Here is an 18,827-nt window from a genome sequence, read left to right on the forward strand (position 1 = left end):
GCAGGCACATATCACCACATCAGTCCATCCGGTCGCTCAGTGTTAAGTGCTGTGCAGCACATAATGACAGTCGATGACAGTGGGGCCTTGAGCTCAGCTCTCTTCCCGACTGCTTGTTGTTGGTAATGGCCTAGGGAGCGGTGCAGTGGGTAAGTAAAGACCATGGCAGGTTAGACATCAATCTCCTCTCATGGTGGAAAGGTCTCTCTCTGAGATTGATAAATGTTAATTACCTAATCCTGACATCAGCTGGAGAACGCAGCCCAGGCAGCAAAATGAGAACATGGCCACAGCAGAAGGGAAATTACTCGAAGCATTAGCTTTTTGTTTTTTACACTTGATTTGGTACAGAAGTTCACGTAACAAGTTCTTGTTTGTTTTTGATTACATTTTTCTTTCCGTATTTAGATTACATTGTGGCACCCTGTGACACACTTTATGAATAACATGTTTTCTTTGGAGGTTGTTTATACCATTATCACGTCCAAGTCTTTGTTGAATTGAACCCAAATCACTGATGACCTTCTCCGGAAAGTGTGTTTTGAAGAAATTTTGCAACTTTTAATTGCTAGTTATATGTAGCATATTTCAATAGTAAAAAAGCAAAAACATCATAAGCCTATCTTACATTAAATACATTAACTGAAATAATATTATCTGTGAAAATAAGAATTCAGGCAACCATACAGGATTCCATATATACAGTTTAGGGTATTTGTTCTGCTGGAAGGTGAACCTCTCTTCTTAGTATGTGCAGAATTTAGCTCCACCCATCTTTCATCAGCTGTAATCAGTTTTCCTGTCCCTGGTGGAATAAAAGACATCCCCACAGAATGACGCTGCCAGTACCCTGGTTCAACTCAAAAGTTGGTGTGTTCAGATGTTAGTTATCTGTCATGCACATTTCATATGCAGGCCAGAGAGTTTAACACTGATTTCATCTGACTGGAAGACCTTATTTGACATGTTTGCTGTGTTCCCTAGATGACTTGTGACAAAATGGAGCATGAGCTTCTAATGGCTTTCATTTTTACTCATAAATTGTAGACTGCATGACTATCATGAATACTGTTTTATAACCTAGCTCTACCTAAAACATTTCTATAGCCAAAGGCAGTTGATGGCACTAGATTTTAGTTAACAAAATCAGGTGTGAAAAATATCCTCAAAATGCATTCGCATTTCGGAAGATAATGTCACAAAACTTGAACAAGTGCAGGTTGTATAAAAAACTTTAATGGGAAACTAGATTTAAACGGCTCACATGCATTCCCTGTCGTCTAAATTGTTGCGCTCACAACGACTGGAGCACATGTGGTTTTGCACCATGCGCCGAAAGCCCATTTAACTGAAAAGCTTTACAAATTGATGAAGAAATGTGAAGAGGATGGGGGGGCAGAAGCATCAATTTAGTGCTGTGGAGTATTCTCCATGCATTTGTCCTCATCAATCAATATAGATCAGCTAACAGCCCTGCTCCAAGTCTGCCTGCTGGAAGCGGTGAGGATGTAATACTGCTAATCAATACTTAAGTGATTTTGCCTCAAAGAGAACAGATGCTGTGCAAGTGAGCCAGTTGATATATAACCAATGTATACTTACTAGAGAAAAAAGAGAGGAACCTTTTCTCCATTTTATCTCTCTGTCTGATATGAGCAGAATATCAGTTTACTGAGACACTAATCTATGTTTAAGCAATAATTCAGTGCATTTACACATTTTAAATCGTTCCACATTTTCTCTTATTATAACCATAAAACTTAGTGTATCCTATCATACTTGTATGCTGTAAACCAAAACAAAGAGGGAGATGTTTGTCTTTCTTCTCTTTCTTCCCCCAATGAAAATATGAAAACTGTGCTGTGCATTTGTACCACACCATTCAGCATTCAGCACTCTACATTGTAAAATATAAGCCAAAATAAGTCTTAGTTTTACTTTATCACAATTCAAGTATTTGACACAGCGAAGAAGGTCGGATGAGATAGACATTTTTGTCCACATCAATTGGTACATGAAAAGTAACAATGAAGACCACCCAGGTTACACCTTGCCTACAATTCAAAAAATGGTGGCTGCAATATTATGCAATACTGAAGCTTTTCTCAAGAAACTCAGAGAAGAAAACTTTCTTGCAGAAAATCATCCCAGATACAGCAAAGACAGCAATGGTGTCATTTAAGTGAGCACATATCAGTGTGTCAGAATATTGCGAAGTCCTGAAGTCTAAATTCAATTGAGCAAATTTTCTTGTAAAATCCTAAGACATAATATTGAACTTATAATTGTATTATTACATATTGATGTGAACTATTGTGAAAGAATGAGCCTCTTATGTTGGCTGACCCCTATTTTACTAATATTTATTTGTGAAACCTGAACTCTTCTGCCCTTTTTGAAATTTACCTGTACTTTTTCTTTACCTCCCTATTTCACTTTCAAGCTGTTTTCCAACCAGCTGTTGCAGACACTTTATCTGCAACAGCTGGTTGCAGTTCACTTAATTCCCTTCTCCCCTTCAGTTACCTAGATGATACTTCTACCCCTCTTAAATCCATTCCTTAGATCCCTGTCTTTTAAGTAATTCTAGATCAATTTGCAAGCTGCCTTTTATATATATAAAAAAAAGACTTCATAGAAAAAAAGCCTCTATTCATCTAATTTTTTTCATGCTTTTATGAATACCAATGAAGCCTGTAAAATTTTCAATCTGGTTTCTTTTCCCTTCGCAGCTCTAAGATTGGCTTTGTCAAGGTCACCAAGGACCTGCTGCGTTGCGTCAGACACTGCCTGAAATCCATGTTAATTAGCCACGACCCCAGCTTTTGACATTGTGCACCATAATATCTTAATCAACTTTGCCGGTATTGGATTATCTTGCAGCTGTCAAACAGGTCCACTCTCTGTAAAACTGGGTGAGGCAACCTCCTCCTCTGCTTGATACTTTGGGTTCTGAAGGATCTATTTTTGTTCTCCTCTCATTGGGGAAAAAACCAAGAGCAGCCACATCACAGATATTCATGATTACAGATATGACACCCCGTTATAATTCCCCCAAAAACTTCAGAGCAAGATTCCTCCCATATGCACTTCCATGCTTTTGAAATTAGAAGTTGAATGTCCAAAACTTTACAAACAATTGGATGAGTGCAAATTAAAAATCTTTTAGATGAATAAATATCACCACAAACTATCCAGTATTAATCAGTTTTCTATTATCTACATGTTTTAAGGAATGATAAAGTAGCTGATTACAGCTGAGCTCAGTTTTGTCTTTGTTGGTTAAAGTACTTTAATCATGCAGGCGGCTTCATAGCAGACTTGAACATGAAAGGAAACCATGTCAGGTAAGACATTTTGTTTTGCTTAATTATACAAAGAAATCCAGGCTTTCATTCAATTCATACATATCTTGAGGAATATCAATCGTGAAAAGAAAAAATGCAGATTGAATATGGGTATTTCTTTAAATGCTTACTGAATGCAACCTTGACACCTCATTGAAGAGAAAAATCAACAGTATATCAATGTATTTAGCTTTGAAAGTGTTTAGAAAACTATTTAACAGTACAATAATATCAGTGTGGATGTAAATGCTGTGATATGGTACATACGGTAGTGCATATGGTACTGATCTCCTATATAAGCTAAGTGAAAGCACATTTTTACATGTGGGTACATGTGTGTGTACTGCTTGGTATGTATGTGTATGTATGTGTTTGGTTTAGATGGACTCTAAAATCACAGCTACCTTGATTGGCAAACACAGAAAATGCATTACTGGAATGCATTAAATAAAATTTTGCATAAGATAAATTTACACCTTATATGAGAAACAAATAATTAATCACAATTAAAATAGCATATGAAACAACAGTATGGGAAATGCAATAAAAAACTGTCGAAAATTATTTCAGTGTCAATAACTGTATGATTTGTCATAATTTTCTTTAACTGCTCAAATGACATAAAAGTTTGGGTAACAAGTGGACTTGTTCGCCAAGAGATTTTGAAATGCAAGACAAATAATTTATTTTGAGTTGTTTGATTGTTTCCACCTATTGTTTGATTGTTTCCACCTATTACATTCTGAGGATCTGTTAGACAGTATCCACCCACCCCATTACCAACTCCATCATGCAGAGTCACAGGTGTTTTGCTGGCTGAGCATAGTCGTAGAGATAATAACAGGTAGCTTATTGATGAGATAAATCGCCATTTTTGGCAATGTGTTTACTTCACTGATGATATTCTCTAACAGTTCCCATTTCTCACAGAATTATACTGACACCATAGCTGACCTCTTTGGTCCTTTATTTGTGTGGAATAATATCCAAACGGTGCATAACAATATGAGCGGAGATGTATCTCACAGCAGTGTCTGATCTTTTATTCATAACCTATATCTGTCATTGAGCATCTGCTTCCCAATTCTCAGTCATCAGCATATTAGGATATTAGTTTCTTTCTGCTGTGTCTGCAGCACAAGGGCCATAAAACAATTTTCCTTTCAGATCCCTAATAAGGTCAGCTTTTGGTTAAGACTCTACAATACTGTGCAAATGTATTCACACTCTGTCAACTTTTTTCTTATTGTGTAGCAAGACAAAAAAATATATATAGTGGGTTTTACATTATAAATTAACACAAATGAAGAAAAAACAAATGTGCACTGTTTCCAAAAAAGTTCCTAGATAAATCTATACAGTGTTTCTGTATGTCATGATTGGTTTAAGGTTCTATGATGTTTGTTTTGTCTTCTTATTTCCTATTAGGTGTTGTCATATTTAGATTAATTATTATTGCTTTGAAAGTCTTACTGTATGTGTTCATCTCTTTACATTTATTTTTTTTTTTACATTATTCTTGTGTTCTGATCTCTGTACTTTTAGATTTTGTTCCTTTCGATGAATGTTATTCTTTTTCCCATAATTTGTAATTTCTTTGACTCTCAGTTCAGCTTGTAGTATGAATTATTCATTTTCCTTCAGTCCGCCCGTTTGCATCCTCTCCCAGCTGCACCCTGTTAGTAATCAACCTGAATTTTCATTGCTCTTTGCTGGATACTTCTGGTTTATTATCGTTCCTGGTTTCATGCTCTTCACCATACCCTGTTCCACTTTGAATCAACATTGTAAGTCTTTGTTTTCTCCATTATTGAATACAATTAATTTCTCCTCGTGGTTCTGCATGCTTTTGGATCCAACTTAAAACTTCAATGTGATATTGACATGTATTTGGATTTAACAGTTTTTCTTAAATTCTTCAGAATAAAATGCAGTGCAACCTTCTGAAGTTATTTAACTAGTAAACAACAAACTGAAAACCATTAGTTGTGCCCTTGGCGACACTAGCATTCATGAAAGATGGTGAGAAGAAAGTCTTTTCAAATGAAAGCCACAAGGAGTCCATGAAACAGCAAACATGTCCAAGAAGGTGCTCTGGTCAGACGGGAACAAAACTCAGCTGCTCTGCCTGATTACAAACTAAGTGTATGATTAAATGGACACCACTAATTATTCTGACCACATGATTTCCATGGAGGGAAATGTTGATGGCATCAATCTGTGTGGATGCTATTCTTTAACATGGAGAAGGATTTTTTTTCCCATTGAAAAACTGTTTTCAATGGGCCCTTTGGCAAAAAAAACGTCATAGGAGCAATTAGAGCCATTAGTTTTTTTTCTTCGTGTTTTTTTAGGAGTAGATGGCGATGATATCCTGTAATGGAGGACTAGACCTGCAGCCTGTTGTTAGAGACAATGGTGGGTTTTAAAGTTGAGATCCACTTCACTAGAAGAAACTCTTGTTTATGTGTTGGAATGGCACAGCCACGGTCTAACCCGACATACAAAGTTTAAATGATATTCATCAAACTGTAAAAGAATTCACTTAAAAATGCTACATTATAAACCTAAGCAATGTAAGTGGACCGCTAAATTAATTGCTCAATTTAACATTTTCTGGTAACCTACAATTTGATTGTTTCCACATCACCTCTTCTACTGCTGTCTAATGCTGTATGGGTCACTAGTAGCAGAGATGTTTCCATTCTCACTGCTGAGAGGAAGTGGACAGACTTATCTGAGAGCATGTCTTAGTGTGAATCAGGGGAAATTAGAAGTTCAGTATCGGATCCAATTACGCAGTGTGCTAACTAATATCAGCGGTATTTGTTACTTTGTCATGTTTTCTGCTGCATGTAGGGAGATACTCTGCAACTTTGGACTCAAGTTAGTTCTGTTTATTGCTGCCTATGCCAGATGGGTGAGCTTGTATAGAAGCGGATTCTGAGTTTGAAAAGACTGTGTTTCATCACATAATAATAGTCTGACCAGCCAGGGAATGCAAATTGGTGATCGAAACACATTTTATGGCAAGACAGATCAGGATGAACAGGGTGCAATCTTATTTGAATAGCATACCTCGGACAAACGCTGAAGTCCAAGTAAAGAATCATTTAAATATTTTTTGTATGATGTCATCTCAGTGGACTTACTACAGAGAAAGCATCTGTTAAGTGTTGTCTGGTCGAGGAATAAGGATACACAAGTCTTTTATGCACTTCATGTTTGTGCTTCTGTAATCAGTAGAAACTTAACAAGTATTCACAAAGAGAAGGCTGACAACCTAAAAGCAGAGTGAGAAGGAGAATAATTAGAGAAGCTGTCATGGTAGTTGTGGAGGAACAGCAGAGATCAAAATTTCTGGTGGAAGAAACTGGAGGGAGGAGACTGCATCACACATCAGTCTGAGCACAAAACCCCCAGTGATAAATAAAGTATTGGCAGCATCATGCTGTGACATGCTTCTCTTCACTAGAGAAAAGGAAGCTGATAAGAATAGATGGGAAGGTGATGAGAGCTAAATGGACGGTTCAACATACAGCAGGAAAATGACCTCCAGCCAGAGCTAAAACAGAAATATTTTAACATAAACCAAAGTCTAGATCCCGTGGCAAATTGGGATCAAAGTCCCAAGCTCTTCATCCAGTCTAACTAGGTTTGGGTTATTTTTCTAAAAATGGAAGGTAGCCATTTTAATCTCTGCATGTGCTAAGCTGGTAGAGACATACTAAATCTTTGAACGGCATATATCATTTATTGCATGCATGTTCAAAGTCAGTCCGCAAGCGCTAGTACCCTTGCATGTTTTAGATATGTTCATGCTCCAACACATCTTATTCAAATGGCTTAAGTTGCTCTTCAGTGCATTATCAAGTTCTACATGAACATGCAAACTGCCAATTCCTTGAATAAGGTGTACAGAAAAACATGTAGGACCCTGAGGACTGACTTTGGACATGACTGATTTGTTCTGTGACTCCTTGTTTTGGCGTACCACATAAATTCTAAATGCTATATGGTAGTCTATGCTTGCAGTTAAATCAGTAAAGTTTTTAGGAAGCTGTATCTGTGGGTCCCAAAATAGGTGATAAAAGGGTTAGCGTGTTATTTAAGGCAATCATTATCCACCGTGCATTTCTGTGTGCAAGGAATTTCTTTTTTGGTACATTTACTTGCAGCAAGAAACTTTTCTTGTAACAGAAAAGCAAATAACCAAATTATGAAGTCTGAATGTTTTAATGAAATGAACAATAAGAGTTTTATGGTAAATTGGTTCTAATTAGATGAAACTAATTTCCCCACAAAAAAATGTATGTAGGCAAAACAGAATAAAATACCCTATACTCCCATAACTTCCATATTATTGAACATAGCTAAAAGGTTCTTGAGCAAATTTTGGCTTGACTGAATGCATCAAAAACATAATTTTATGAACCCACAGAAGAAATTCATTAATCTTCTGAAGCTGTCCTTACTGCATAGTGTTATTTCTAATCAACTTTAAGAAGGTACTTCTCTTGATGTTATCGCAGTGGAATGGAACTGGATGAGAAGTAAGCAACAGAGGATGGAGGAGTGAGCATTTTGCCTTCATGTCCAAAAGACACCTCCTCTGCCGCATTGATGACCAGTAATCGCTGTTCGGTGTTGTTGTAAGAGGCTTCAGCTGCCGGGTGGCCCCACTAGCTGCCTTTCAGCATGTCACTAGTTTGTGTCTCGTAATGGCTTGTTCTCTCTGATCTTGAAGAATGGTAATTGTAAACTGTCAGCTTAGCCAATGGGCTTTTATACGGCAGGGGTACAAACCCACTAGCACGCACTTTGATGGTGGCTTGTTTAAAGTTTCCTGTAAGTACAACTTTAAGAAATTGGACTTTCCTAACAAATGGAAAGAAAAAGCAAAAATTCATTGTTTAGATAGGTAGAACAAAATAATACATTATTGTAAAATTAATTTCAAATTTTACAAAAATAAGGTTAAAACGTGTGGGGTGCTTGTGATTTCAAATCCTTTGAGGGAATACTTTGTACAATGACCTTCACCGTTCATCTTTTTGTGAACATCTCAACCAGTTTTGGATATCAGGAGACTGAATTTTTTTTTTTTTTGTATTCCTCTTTGCAAAATAACTCTGTCAGTTCATTCATTCAGTTCATTCATTCAATTCAGTCATTCCAAAGATTCTGAGAGGAGTTGAGGTCTAAACTGGACTGTTTCATTATAGCGGGGACTGTACCTTCAGGGTTATTGTCCAGGGTAAAGTGAAGCTCTGCCCTGGTCTACATGATCACCCCTGCATGTAGTTCCACCAATCTCCCCTGAAACTCAAGCCTGCTTCTCTGTTCCAAGTTATTTAGTTATTTGTTCCACGTTGTACCCTTTTCGTCCCTCTGTTCTGCGAGTGATTGTTGTTGCCATTTCTCTATAGGTGCGATTGAGAAGCTAACCCTGCTGTTGCTCCTCTGTTTTTATGCAGCATTCTCTTCTCTCAGAGTTTTAAAGCTTAGGCAGGGCAGCTGCTTTGCACGGAGAGGTGATCCATAGGGGGCACTGTTGACTCTCATGAAATAGTCCTGGTACAACAGGTTGCACCACTCTGCTCCCTTCTGCATCGACTGAACGCTCAAGATCAACCCAGATGACGGTGGTGATAAAATAAAATAATCAAGTTTGCTCAGATAGAATTATATCTTTATTAGGTGTAGCCTATTTAATTAAAATACCCCAATGTAATGTTTTTTATTATTATTTTATTTTATTTAATGACATGTCCGACCCAGGATTTTTAAACTGCTTTACATGCGTAAATCAAAATCCCTCCACGCAAAATATTGTAAAATAATGTTAATGTTCTTTGGTCCCACCAGTCACATCCCATGCTCATTTTCTCCACCCAACCGAAAATGTAATTAATCCCAACGTGAGGAGTGTGAAGTTTCATTTCCAATCTAGCAACTTTCCCTTTCTTGCAACGCTTTGGGGAGAAAGGACGCAATCTTCACCTGAAATGAGCTGCGGGTTTAATGGCACACCGCTTTGCTTATGTGATGCCCGCAATCCCCTTTCGCCAAAGCCAGCCGGGAGCTCGCCCCCACCCCTCCCGTCGCCCCCTCTCTGTAAGCCCCCCTCAGCTTCTTCACCAGCATCCACAGCCACGGAGTGCGGAACGAGGCGAAGTGGAGACAACGCGCGCAGGAGCCACTTCACCGCCTCGTCTCAGCCGATCCGCGCTTCAGATCCGCGGCGTGGAAAGTTGCGGGACCGCGTCTCAGATAGCCAGGTGTTTGCAGGTGATGTTTCAACCAAATTCGACGGATTTTTAACTGATGTTCAAAGACTAAGAAAAGAGGAAGAAAGATATCCACGAATGTTAGAGGAAATCTTAGCAAAGCGCAAATTGACTCACTGGGATTGCTTTTTTTTCTTCTTCTAATTTCTTTCTTTTCATTTTACTGCTGCGGTGGTGCGTGAAAATTTTGCAGCATTAATTTAACCCGGTATCAAATGCTAACATCGGATGGAGTGTGTGACAGAGGAGTAACGGTAAGAGATACAGAAACAACCCGATAGTGCATTACTTTGTCAGACTAGATAGTTGGATAATAGTCACTTAGAGACTAAAAAGTTTCAGTGAAAAAAAGTATTGAGAGACACCAAAATAAACAATTCTCCCCCAAAATAATCCTGATAGATTCAAGAAGTTCAGTTAGAACTGAACCACATATTGGTTCAGTTCTTAGGAAAATATTTTTAAATTCACTTTCACCCTTGGTTTTCTGAAATAATCTGAATTGGTTGGATTACTTGTAGAAAGTTTTCAAGTCAGGGTCAGGGGGCAGTTAAAAGGTAATGAAATTCTTAAAATCGGATTTGTACAAAAGATATAAAATATTAAAGAAATAAATATTCCTAAAAATATATATTTTTTAGGAATATTAGGGCTCTAATGTCTGCCCAATGAGGACAGAAACCATACCAGAGATGCATTTGGACATGTTCCTGATTGTGGATATCTCTGTCCACAGGTTCAATCGCACAGAAGACACAGTGTTTTCCAAAATGGATATCTGCTCAGAGAGGATAATTTGTGTGCAAAGTAGCACTACATTCTGCTGAAAAGGAGTTACCCGTTCAGGTCCCCCCCTCCTGAATAAACCATGGGGTCCCGGCAGTGCATGGGACTCACCATGCTCTTCCTGTGGACAGGTAAGACCCCCCCCCCCGACCCCCCCTTTCCCAGAGGAAAAAAATCTGCCACCAAATAAAACATCTCTTACAAGGTTTTTCTCAGGACCCTGAACAAGATTTATGAAAATGGAAGCTAATGGTCATGAAATAAGAGACACTGTAAATACATCAACCTTTTTTTTCCCCTGAGTGATTTCATTCAGCATGGAGTATTTAATGAAATGCAAATTGTATCCTTTCAGCCAACGGCACATATATAATTTATGAGACATATAATTAGCTGTAAGCTGTTGTGGCAGAATACAAAATGACTTGTAATATTAACATGAATGAAGTGTGACAGTTGTCTCCCGTGAGTGTGTGGGGTTAGGTGCCGTACCACAGCACTGGAATAGCATGCAGAAAGTGTGTGTATGTGTGGAAGAAAGCAAGGAACTGCAGAATTTGGCAGTCACAAGCAGGGAAAAGAGAGGGGATGCATCCTTTAACAAGTTTGCACAGATTTGCAATTGATAAGTGTTTGTGAATTTGTGTATTAATTCCCTAGTACTGCATATGGTCCAGTCGGTGTGTGTACAAGTTGTCACAGTTGGAAATATGCAGTCATGCGATTAAAATATGCATAACTAGGGAACAGAAAAGTTCCGTGCCTTTATTTTACAGATAATATTAAGTGTCTTCCCTTATGGATGCAGATGTGAGAAAGACAAATCATCTCTAATCTCAAGTATTTTTGGCTTTTGGAAAATAATCAATTTACAATTTGTATTTTTAGTAAGTTAAACATTGCTTGATGTTTCATCCATTTTCAACGATTTGTGAGGTCTTTTCATTATGAGCGTGTCATCACTAGAATCTGGGAGTGCAGCTCTTTTTGTTGAATGTGAGTCAGTCTTTTATACAAACGAAAAACACAAAAAAGCTTTTTTGCTTCTGTTTTCAGACAAACCCCACTGTGCAGTTTTCCATGAAAAAAAGAAAATATGTCAAAAACAACTATTGTTACAGTGTTCTTTGGGTTTTTAAGTGACATTTTCTTTTCATGCTCGGAGTGCCTTGCAAAAGTACTCGCACCTCTTAAACTTTATCATCTTTTGTCAAACAACTCTAAATTGCATTGTGTGGATTTTCTGTGACAGACATCCACAAAGTAGTGCAAAAATGTGAACTGAAAGGAAGGTTTTATTTTTCAGGAAACAAAATAATTGAGAAGCTTGGTGTGCATTTGTGTGTAGCACCCCTGATATGATTTAATTGGGTATTTGGAGCTGTAATTTTTTTTGTCTCCCAACAGTTTTTCACATCTAGAGACTCAAGCTTAATTTATTTGCAAAATAGCTGAAGATCTCTCGGATTGTATGGAAAGTGCCTGTGCACAATTTCTTTTGTGTTTTGTCACTGATTCTTCATTGGATTTAGAACTGTACTGAGTCCTAATAAATATGCTTTGATTGATCATAACCATTCCATTTTAGATCTTGTGGTGTGTTTAGTTAGCAACTAGCCATCAGGTGAATCTCTTTCATAACCAGCGGAATCATTTCATCTTCCCACAGTTTACGCTGAACCACAATTTCACCACCCAACAAGTCTTCAAAGCAGATTATGGAGAAAAAAAAACATGCATACTTTTGTGCTGCCGTTTTATAGCTGTTTCAGTTTTACATAAAGTTTCTTTCATGAGGCAGTAAGCTTTTCACAATCTCATGAGGTCACTGTTATTGTTACTTGGTTCCTCCATAGAAACAGTCCTCCTACTTCATGATACTGCCACCACCATGTTTCCCTGTGCAGTGGCAAAAACCTGTATGGGCAATTTATAAATAAAACCCTAAGTATTTTCCAAAGCAAAAACTTTACAAGGCACTGTTTGAAACTGCACTTTTGCAGTTTATAGCTAATAAAAATATAAACATTTCCTATGAATTTGTAGAATAAACTGGAACAAAAGGTAGACAATAAACCTAAATTTCTTTCTGAACTTTAAATTTGTTATTCCTCCTGATTTGTTGATCTATGGTGAAAAACTCCAAGTATTACTACTGAAAATTAATTAAGCCTGAGTTTTAAAAGTTCAAGTATAAAAAGACAAAATGTGAAAGAGAAAAGAAAATGCTAATCAAAAAAGTTTTTTGTGATACATTCAACTTCAATTTTGCCTGTTTTCTTTAACTTAATATTCAGTTGAGCATTTCAGTATTAATATACATTCAATTCAGAATTTCAGTATTATAAATGATGAAAAATGTATGAAGCTCAGTGATCAAATGGAATGTCAACTGTTAATTGTTCATTTAAGTACATTGCATAGAAAACTATTACTATGGGAAATATGTAAAACAAAATAGAGTGGTGCATTCAAGATTTATAAGACAAGCAATGTGCTGAACTTACTGAGGCAATGTCAACCACTCTGGGCTCGAAAGCATCTGAATGGGCAATCAGACTAATTTTATAGTTGCATATGTTCTCTGAGGACATTGATCGTTCACTGACAGAAAATAAAAATGTTCTGAATGTTTATAGAAGATGTGGGTGGGGGTTTTGGCTTGCAGTCTTGACCTTTTTAAGAATTGAGAACCAGAAACATTCCTGTTTAGTTCTTGCCAATTCAATATATTTGCAGAAAAAAAAATGTGACATAAAAACTTTAACTATTTTCAATAACAGAGCTTAAGTGTTTTTATTTGAAAAAGTTCTAAAATGCAAGAATTCTTATATATTGTGTTAATGTGACAATCTATAAAATATCCATCCTTTTCTTTTTGGACCCGTTTAATCCAGGCACTTGTGGGGTTTTGGAGCCAACTGTAGGCAAGAGTTAGGGTACACCTGGGAAAGACACTCTACAGAGAGTGAGGATAAACACTGAACAAGGCAAACCGTTATGCACACAAAAATGCAGATTCCAGAGCTGTCAAGTAATCTAGCATATATTCTTTTGGTTTGTGGAAGAAAACTGCTGCATCAGTGAAAATTCCCAATTTTCTCCATGTTTAACTCTTTGTGACATGACTGCATTATTGTCCTTACAGCGGTCATGGTTGCCTCTCTTTTGGTTAGAAACTAGAAATATACACAGAGCTGTGTGAAAGCATTTGCTCTCTTGTAAAAATACATGATCAAATTTATGTTTTAATTTATTGAGAGGGAAAAGCTACCTAAACAATCTTGGCCCTATGTGAAATATCTGCATTCTTGAATCAAGAATTGTCACTAACAGCATCTTTGTGGTAAGCACACGCAGGCATAATTACTTCCTGTCTGACTACTGTGGAAGCATCAAATTACTTATCTGACTATGTAAGTAAGTATTCATACATTCACCATGTATGAAGACAAATTACTTGTCTGACTATGTAAGTAAGTAAATAGCTTTAAAAAAAATCAACCCAAAGAGTTTATAGCCACTTAAACATCAAGGAGCTTGCAAAAGAACAAACAATTTCAATTGTCTCTGTCAAAGTCAGTGCTCATTATTCAACAAGTTGGTATTCTGCAGTACATCTAAAAGCACTAGGAGCTGTGGCAATGTGACGTACAGGGGCTGGCCTTTAGACATGGACAACGTGCTGTAAATGGTGAATGCATGAATTCTTTACAAAGAAAATAAACTGCCCATCCATTAGTTTGTGAACTTAACCCCTAACAGGAGCATGATCCGAAGCACAGCAGTAAATCCACTTCTAAACCATTATAAGTGCAAGTAGGTTTTGATGTGTCCTAGTTAAGGTCTAATTGAGATACTGTGGCATCAACTTAAACAGACCTTTATGCTTTGGGAAGGCCATTCCTGATTATGTGACTGAATTCAAAAAGGTTTTCTATAAGAATGTGGACTAAAAATTGTTCTACATCACCATAAACAACACAATCATGTACAAGACTTGGAAGTACTACATTTTTCTATATGGGTTTGGACAACTTTTCCCCCTTATTAAAAAAGAAATAGTTATTTATGTGACAAACATTTTCTTGATCCTCTAAAAATGTAAATTACAACAAGTACAAATGAGGTCTTTTCTGTTGGTGTTGTGTTATTATTATTTTTTTGGTTGGTAGGTGAGACTTTTAATTTAGATTTAAGATGCTCCAACAAAATATTATTCTGATGTTCAATTCCAGATGTAAAATGCACACTAGAAGAAATATTCTTTTACATAAAAATAACATTCAACAGACGAAGCATGCTAAGCTTACCAGGTAACTGCAAAAATGAAAACAAAGAGTGTCAGGAAGGGAAAAACACATTGCTTCCTGTCAGTCAACTCTTTGCTTGTTCTGAGTCTCAGAGGATATTATATCTCTCCAGCCACCTGATTGCTTTCACCCAGGGGTTTCCAGGATGTCTCTTACAGACAATCACCCTGACAGTCACCTAATCTATAGGATACCTGCAGATTCTCACATAAAGTCTGACCGGCCACCAGGACAATAGAAAATAGCCCGTATAGCTTATCATAGAACAGGATGCAATTCAAACTGCTTTTACAAAATGGAAGGTCATTGGAAATGTTTTAATGGTATTCTTTTAGATAAAAGTTTAGAGATTTGGCTTTAAAAAGTCAATTAGAAGTTTTTGTTTATGTAAGATTAAAAAAAAATGTAATCCTTATTGTATAGCATTAGTTGTGTTAAACCAATAGATGTAATTGCAATTAATGTATTTTATATCAAGCTGTTTTCACAGTTTTCTTGCTGTAAATGAAGGCTTAATTGCTGATTTAGTATAACAAATGATCTGCCAGAACGAAAAATCAGGTACATTACATCCACTTTGGGAGCAATAACCATAAAAGATGACAGATGTGAAGACCAGAGAATAAAAGCTTTTGACCTTCAGCCAGTTCACACAGAGGTGTGCCATAACTGAGGTGGTCTCCAGCCAGTGCATACAGAGGAAAACATCTGCAGTGCCTGACCTGTCTTCGCTGCAGCCGGCTTGCTCCAGTGAGATTTTAATGTCATGCGACACGGTGAAGATTTCCAGCAGCAGTAAAAATTTCTAACTAGCAAGCATAGCTTTGAGACAAACTGAAAATTGCTCCAAGTGCAGTGCTGAATCAAGAATCAAGTCCTTTGCATTTACTACGTCACACTTAGCTTCACTCTTAAGTGCTATTGATTAACAAACAGGTTCCAATTTAATATGAGCCAACAAAAAAAAGTATCATGCTGCAAGATCCAATTTAGTTCATTCATCTGCAGGAAATACAACAGAAAGGCAAACAATGCCTTCTTGGTTTTGTTCATATTGTATCCATGTATAATTTTTCCTGCTTTCTTAGCTAAACCAGGGCCAAGTGAGTGCTGGTCAGCAATTCGATCTGATTTCACCACTGAAGCACAGGTTCAAGCACTGATATATATATATATACACTGAAGCCGATTCTCTCCTGCTCCACAGCAAGTCACCGGTTTCATCAGCACCAGCATGAGGGCTCATGGTGATAAACATCCAATTACAGGATTGTAAGCACCAGCTTTACTATTCAGGTTTTGTTTTAAGTTTGCTTGAGTAGCACAGAATAATATCAGATTATAGCTCCTTGAAAAAACATTTGCATCCATTGCTCCTCTCATTTTTATTGTATTCGTCATAAAATAACAACCACAACAATAAAAAATTTGAGAGGTGTGATGTGGATTTGCCTTCAACTCCTCTTAATAAATAGTTTGTAGTACCACCTTTCACTGGAATAACAGAAAAAATTATATCCCCACATTTTGTGCCTATTATAATTTTTTTAAAAGTAAAACAGCTAATTCAAACACTGTCAAAATGGATGGAGTTTATACGAATACAAGTTTTCAAGTCTTGTTACAGTCTCCACAGTTGCCAAATGAATTGACTTTGATCTAAAGCTCTTCATTTAGGGTTGTTCTCCTACTGAAAGCTGAACCTCAGAAGACAGTAATTTGTTTTTGCAAGGTGAAAAAAATGAAAATGACAAATTTTTGGGTTTCCTAAAACTCACCAGATAAAAATCATCAGATTGTGCATATAAATGCTGTTAGACATTAAGTGTGCAACATAGAATTGTAACACTGTTTATGAATTCAGATCAGAGGTCAGAAATGCTGGTCAGCATTTTAAAAAGGGATTTGCGTACTCAAACTGTTTCACTACTCTGCGATCCTCTGCAGAAATTCAGCATACAACAGAGGGAGGACTGCACATTTTCCAGAGGTGTTACTGAGGCGTTCAGCATGTTGTCTTCTTTTCAGAAGCCAAGGTGAACTGATGCGTGACATTCACTATTTTCAGTGAGAGGGATGTCAGGTGGTAAAAGAAAACAAAAAGTATGTTTTGTCCAGGTTTTTGTCATAGCAAGAAAGATTATTGTACATCAATATGATGATGAAAAGCTCATTAATTACAGTTTGTCCGAAACTTATAATGGGAGCACAAAGGTTTTGTAAATCTAACATGATTGCTTAGAAATTTGGATTGTTTTTCTCATGTTCAGTCATGTAAGAGTTCAATATATACCTTGTTACAATCTTCAACTGCATGTGGGTCCTGAAATTTCAGAGAAAGCAACCCTATCCGTTAAAGTTTACAGAGCCTGAATCTCCTTATTTCATCTGGGGCCAGTCTGTACTTCATCTTCCGCATTTATTTGCTATCCTTTTGCTCCTTGATCTTCTCGTGCTGGATCTCACTGACATTTTGTCAGCTGGGATTGTGGCATGCTTCACGACTGAACTCCCATGCCTTGTGTCAACGATAATTATTCAAAGCCTTGTTGCTTCATCAGCTGCTGGTTATCTGGTGTGGCGTCTCATCCCACAGGTGTCTCACTTTTTTTCCCCATCAATCACTTTCTACCACAAGTCCTTTTTGAACTTTGGGACTTCCTATTAGATCTTTAAAGTGACAGCTTCAGTATGTCGCTCCACATCCTTGTTTTAGCCTTCATTGCTTGCTATCCCTGGGGTTGTACGGCACAGCTATCTGCTGAACAATGAAGGTGTATTTGCTTTCTGGTGCTTTCATGCTGGACTTTCTAAGCTGCTGGTAAAATGGCTTTATAAGAATGTCTTTTTTTTTTTTCTTCTAAAGATGCAACATGCTGAAGATGATGCCCTTACACGGCACTTTGTCTTTCTCCTTATCACCTTCTGCTGCCAGAGTCTCTCACGTTGCAATTTGTCTCTTGGGGCCACCCTAATGTATTTAGGAGCACTTCAGAATCTCTGAATGTCACTCATCCTTTCTCCCCTTCTTTTCCATCTTCATTAATCGCCTGAGCGCTGGACTAAAGGTAGAAGCTCCCATCTGCTGTCAGTAGCTTTTGCAAAATGACACCATTAGAATCCAATTTTTCTGATGCTAAGTTTTTATTCCACCAAAGTAATATTCACTGAGAAATGTGTTGTTGCACATCTGTTTCAGAGCTGACCTTAACAGAAACCTTAACAGTGTAGGCAAAATAAAACCGGGTAATATAGTCTCATTATAAATCTAGTGTTATTCTTTGAACAATTGAATGGATCTATTTTATGTACCAAAACCAAAATGGCATTGTGTGTGACAGATTTAGGGATTGCTCCCAAAGATTATTTTTAAGGGTTTATGGATCTGTCAATTAGAGTTGGTACTTCTGTTTGTAGTTCCCATGTGTGTTCAAAGTAATTCTCTTAAGTACTCAGTTGTTCACTGGATCAACTGAGTACCCTGTCCCTAACTTGCCGTGTCTCACTGTAGCAAACCTTTCCTGACGTCGACATTTCTACAGCTTGTCTTGTCATAAGAACAATTTGAAATCCAGAGTCTGACAAACACACATTTTAGGTTGAGCTCTTAATTTTTCTGCCCAAGGATATTGCTCAATCTCTTAGGCACTTTATGCTTCATGATTCAATTCATATTTTAGCAGCGTTTGTTCATTATCAGAGCTTGCCATTGCAGTAAACAGTTTTAATCAGCTGGATTAAAAAGTAGTTGCTGCTTCTGAGGGCAGTGTGCTAAATGTGGGAGGATTTCCACTTGAATTTTGCCTGATCTTTCAATGTGTGTAGGCTTGACCAGAGTGGGTTGGAGTTTGAAAAGTTACAAATCCGACGCACGTTTGACCTACATGTATTAATAGGTCTCTTGTTATTTTATTACTTCTCTCGCATGCATTTTCAGCTTCTGTCTGCACAGAAAGTACAACAGCCAGGCATGAGGACTTACATTATTCTTGCTTTAAAGTTTCGGAAATCATTTTTCTTTTAGTTATGTTGTTATAATAAAGGTTGTTCAACCCAGTAATAAAGAATGAACCACTCTAAATAGGGTCCTG

The 18,827-nt window shown here is 37.3% G+C and overlaps 1 pseudogene; it reads left to right on the forward strand.

The window, feature by feature from the left end:
* Positions 1 to 9,630: 9,630 nt before the first annotated feature.
* LOC129366740 (transmembrane protein 132C-like) overlaps positions 9,631 to 18,827 on the forward strand; it is a 155,477-nt pseudogene continuing 146,280 nt past the window's right edge.

This window comes from Poeciliopsis prolifica, unplaced genomic scaffold, assembly GCF_027474105.1.
Source record: "Poeciliopsis prolifica strain line A6 unplaced genomic scaffold, Auburn_PproV2 SCAFFOLD015, whole genome shotgun sequence".
In the NCBI taxonomy this organism is placed as follows: domain Eukaryota; kingdom Metazoa; phylum Chordata; class Actinopteri; order Cyprinodontiformes; family Poeciliidae; genus Poeciliopsis; species Poeciliopsis prolifica.